This window comes from Dermacentor silvarum, chromosome 1 (assembly GCF_013339745.2).
Source record: "Dermacentor silvarum isolate Dsil-2018 chromosome 1, BIME_Dsil_1.4, whole genome shotgun sequence".
NCBI classification, from domain to species: domain Eukaryota; kingdom Metazoa; phylum Arthropoda; class Arachnida; order Ixodida; family Ixodidae; genus Dermacentor; species Dermacentor silvarum.
In genome coordinates, this window is record NC_051154.1 from 134,651,594 (window position 1) to 134,656,982 (window position 5,389).

At 45.6% G+C, this 5,389-nt stretch overlaps 1 pseudogene; it reads left to right on the forward strand.

Moving 5' to 3' along the window:
- Positions 1-1,305: 1,305 nt before the first annotated feature.
- LOC119437816 (U2 spliceosomal RNA) lies at positions 1,306-1,485 on the forward strand (annotated as a pseudogene).
- The last annotated feature ends 3,904 nt before the right edge of the window (positions 1,486-5,389 follow it).

Below are 5,389 nucleotides of genomic sequence, written 5' to 3' on the forward strand. Positions count from 1 at the left end.
GCGATGCTGACGTCTTTTGCGTCCCTTTAATTAGATTTCCTTCTGGGTCTTCGCAAAGCAGTGAACAAATTAAGAGGTAAAGTCGATTAATTCTACGTATATAGTGCATCTGCCAGTAAAACAGCGGATACCCTGGTGTTTGTTTTGCGCTTGCGAATCCTGCAGAAGCTGAGACACAGATACGCTGCTGCCGTCATTATATATCTTCGCTCCATCTTGTATCGTTTATGAGTACCAACTTAGGAAATACATTACTTAGAACAAATTAAGAATAAATGTATCACATATATAGCAGAATTGCACAAGCTAAAATTTCTTGCAAGTGTTGAGAAAAAAGTCGCAGTTTCGCCCGAAAGACGAAGCATCAATTGCGATAGCAAATTAGTAGAGAGCTATACGGAGTAGGGGTAGTAGATTTATCGGCTGCATAAACTTGGACACATTCGCTTACTAACTGAATTAACAAGCGTGGTGTCAGCGTGCACAAGCAAACATGAATAGATAACACTCGATGACCGCAGACAACCACTGTCAAAACGCTGGCCTGAACAAGCGCGGCCGCCGCAGCGAGCGAAGGTTCGTGCGGTCTATCGCTTCAACGGAAACTGAGCGGCGAAAGCACAGCGCATAGAAAGCTATGAGCCGTCGGCAGATCGCTTTCAAGATACGGTGCGGGTGACCGCCCGCAGCCGCGCAAAGTACAAGTACGCAGTTAGGAGCAGACTAGAAGCCACACCCCCTTCCTTCCGCGCTGCCTTCCCGCTCTCCTCCTTTCGCGTGCGAGAATTGAGTCGCCAGTTCCCCTTGCGCCGTTGGTGCCGCAGCACAACGTCGCCCCCCCCCCTTCCTCCCATCCCCCTTCGGCCTTTCGCGTGACGGTCGCGTTTCCTCTCCGCCGTGCGTTCGCTCTGCGTGAAAGCGCATGTCCCTCGCGTGCTTTCACTCGCACATACAGCATACGGCGCGCGGCGACGATTTTATCACGCTTGGACTCTATGCGCAACCTCACGGCGACGGTGACGACGACGCCAACGGTAGAAATCCGCTCGGAGTGTCCATGAAATTGCTGTCACAATAAAAAAATCCAGTGTCATTCGACTCTGTGAAGGTGGAACAGCGAAGCTTTGTATGTGGTGATTGACTGTTGCTCCGGTGAAACGTTCCAAGTTTGCGGGATCAGGGCCACAGAGGGTTCGCATTTCTTTCCCCCTCGCGGTCCTGGCGGGCAGCACGCTTACGCTTGGCGTCCGCGGCCCTAGCTTGAATACGCGGGATGGCGTACACGTGTATGGTGCGAACGTAGACATGGCCAACGCGGGTCAAAGTGTAGTATCTGTTCTGATCAGCTTATTATCTGATACGGGTTGTATTTGGACCCAGCATATTAAACTTGTTTTTGCAAGTTGGTGGAGTCCTTGAAGATTGCTTCACCTCTGCCACAGGTCGGCCCGGTATTGTACTACCTTCGGGATCGGCCCACGTTCTTGGTCTACGGACGCTGATATGCTGGAAACTAGTTATATGCAGCTTCGCTGTAAAAAATAACAAACCAAGCTTGCACGATGGTAAACGAGTGATAGTGTAGGGGAGGACGTTCGGTTAATTTCAACTATAGGGGGATACTTACAGTGTCATCAAAGTACCCGTGCACGTGCGTTTTTGTGTAACCATGAGGACGGCTATGTGAGCTGGAATACCCCCCAGGTAAACGGAAATCGCATCACGAGCGCCAGTTTCTCCCCTAGTGCTTGGTAGGCCATGCTTCTGCGAAAAAAAAAGTAAAGAAGAAAATGAAGCCTGCTGTTATGGCAACGGTTTTGCTGATGCGCGAGGTGGAGACGGCCATCCGCTTTTCTGCAATGCGCTCGACGAGTGTGCGGTTTTCTTGGCAGATCCAAGAGGAACCTAGCGCGAGTTCCATTTGCTGCTACATTCTGCATTATTCTAACGGCTGTCGTTTCCAGCCTTTTCTTTTTGTGATGAGAATTTCCTTTTGCGTGTGTGGTTCATGTATTGAATAAACGCCAGCAGCACACCTGTGTTTGCAAATGTTTTTTTTTTCCTATTCCGTTATGATACGTGAGCCAGCATGCCATAGCGTGTGGCTATTGCGTTTCGCCAGGAGAATAACAGGCAGTGAAATGTGTTTTATTTTGCCATTTTATTTGCAACATTTGTACAGCAAGAGATACAATACACAAAAGAATATTGCAGACCTGAGTATCTCGCATCTACAGCACAAACTGCACATTCTATAGGCGCATATACAGAAAGCTTCTTAGAATTTCTGAATAGCAAAAGTCAAGTTTTCTTACTTCGCACGAGACAATTCTACCAACGCAAATCGTTTGCCGCAGCAGATCTGTGATTAGTCATTCAAAAAAGTATCATTAAGCGAAACCGGTTGAAAAACTGAAGGCGGCACATTTCGCATACCCAAACACAGACGAGGTGGAGTTTTCCGTGCTGGAGCTGTGGTCTGTAAAAAATGGAATAAGTTTTATGCTTACACACAACGCAATTGCAGGAATAAATTGCAGCAATCTTTCCGCAATACAGCGCTTTCAATTCATGTACGCCAACTCTTATTATATTTTGTTGTGGGATTTATGCTTTAAATATGGCAAAAAAATTTAACAATCCAAATTGTTATTTTAACTGCTACTATATTGATGTAACAGGTTTGGTAATGTTGCTTTCTCAACAGCTGTCTGAAAACACTGATCAGTTTCTTACAGCTAAATATAAATTGATCACTGAATTTCTTATTCACTTGTCAATAAGGCACTGACGGATTAGTTTGTTCAACCTTTTTGTATATTCCTTGTCTTCCTAGTTCTGCAGAATGCCTATTACTGGAAGACGATCTTTCAAAAGTTGTAAGCCACTGGTCAACGGCCTATGATTATTTCCTACTATAGAAGAATTTGTTTTGCACAGGGGGAGCAATATTTTGCGGGAACACTGGAGCGCGTGGCTCGCTAAGCGCCAACGTAAGCACCTTCCTACGCATTGCGCGCCAGCGCGACTTGACCCGAAGGTAAATTCTTTCGTTCTGAACAAAATCAGCTCGTCTGCGTAGTTATCAGTTAACAACCGCGAACATCGCACATCGCAGATGAATATTCGATAAAGAAGAACAGACAAGCAGGCGTTTTCTTTTTTTTTTTTCTTCGCGACACATTTCACTGCGCAACGTAAAAGGCACCCGGCTCCGTAGCAGAAACGCGAAGAAAACAGCGCTTGGAGTGCTTTCTCCACTAGCGCAGTGTTCCTTCAATGGGTTTCCGCACCTTGTGAAGCTCTAGGTGACTTGCAATGTCTAACCAAGAACAGGCAAGTCTCTAACTTATCCCCTTCGCCCCGTGAGCAAAAATTCAAGGATCTTCAGCAAAGATAAGTTTTCAGTTTTTATTACATAAAGCGAACAGCAGTCGCTGAGATATAACGAAACGCAATTTCCGTGAGCGGGTCAGCTAGCACTCGCTCGTCTCAGGAGCTGCTGTCGATAGCTCGATAGGAAGTTTCCCTGCCTTCCTGCCTTTCATTTATCATTTTCTCTCTATCTTCAGTGTATTTACACACCACAGAGAAAAATACCGCGTACGGAATACCCTTCCTTTCGTCTTACAGCCGTTTTGGTAAGGTTAGTGGCTATTCGCTACATAACTGCATAAAAAGTGTGCTTACCTTTCATTCTCTTAGAAACGGAAAAAAGTGGCCCTGCTCTCCCTTCCCGTGTTGGCCCACCACAGAAATGCCCAGAACGTCTTGTGGCCTTTCTTCTGTTTTTCATACATCGCTGGAGCCACTGACCGACACAGAAACAAAATGTTGCAGCGCACAGTAGAAGGCAAAGGCGTGCACGTGTGCAGAGGTACAAAGAGCAGCAGGAGCAGACGAACAGAATGGCAACCGAAGCGATAAGAGCGAAAGCGCCGCCCGTTGGCGCAACAAGTGAAGCGTATAAATGAAGATATACCATATATCCTAAAAAAATAGCCAAAAACATTTTATTTCTACATATAATTGCATCACTTTACTTTATTGCTATATAGGTTGAAAAGATAGAGCCACATATGCAAAAGCTGCAGAATTTTCCTTTGGTTACCAGTGTCATGGCGACGCTTTATTGCAAATAGCGAAATTAGCCCCACTGTCCACTGCCTGCCATTAGTGTGTTTCTGTGCTGTCTGGTGTCTGAACGCAAACTAAAGCGCAGGCGGCATGCGCTTTAGTTTGCATTCAGTCTCTAACTGAACGAACGTCGCCGGTGAGGCCGGAATTCTGTCCGGTGACCGCGGTGGTGACCGCGGCGGCGACGTAGTGTCGGCGTAGTGGGGTGCCGTATGAAAAAAATGTATGATTTCATAATGTATGTTCATATTGATTTCAGCACATGTATGTAGCCCATGTATGCAGCCCATGTATGCAGCCTAAACAGCTTCGCTGATAATCCGTTCCCATATGAATATTGCGGCCCCACAATTTTTGTATTTGTCCATTTCTGAACCCAACTTACCGTTTGTTTGCCTGTGTGTTTCAGGCTAGCATACTTTACACAAAGAACAGCTGTTAACGCCGCACTATGCGCCAAAGCTGTCCAGCCGTATCCCACTGTGCCTCCAAGCAAACCTCTCCAGAATCCATTAAATGTCTGTTTCTAACGGCTACCTATTGCCCACGACAAGGAATGATCATAATCATATCGCCTTAACGACGATTACATAATGCAGAATTTAAGAAAAGAAGACCAATATGTAACCTTGGACCTTTCCGTCTGGACTATTAATGCCCAAGCCAACTGTGCCGCGACATGAAGCGCAAGCTCGAAAAGCAGCGATGGCTTGCGGCAGCAGCCGTTTTGTTCTGCGCCGCCATCTTCGACAAACAATGAAATGCTAGTAGTAGTAGTAGCGCAGTAAAGCGTCGACGTGACAACACCCACCTGCATCTGTTTTCTGAAGTCCTTGCTTGCGATGGTGTTTTTTTTTGGTTTTTTTTTAAATTTCAGAACGCTTCGACGTCGATGCATTCACAAACGTGTCATCACTGCAGCTTTTTGACATAAGAGTTGCTCGCTGTCCATGATGTGTAGCTGCTATAGGTCGGGCAGATCGCCCCAAGTTTTTAATTTTTCGTGCACATCGCCTCATCATAATGTCCTTCTCTCCGTCCGTCCAGCTGTCTGACTTGTATGTATGCATGTATGTATGTATGTATGTATGTATGTATGTATGTATGTATGTATGTATGTATGTATGTATGTATGTATGTATGTATGTATGTATGTGTGTATGTATGTATGTATGTATGTATGTATGTATGTATGTATGTATGTATGTATGTATGTATGTATGTATGTATGTATGTATGTGTATGTATGTAT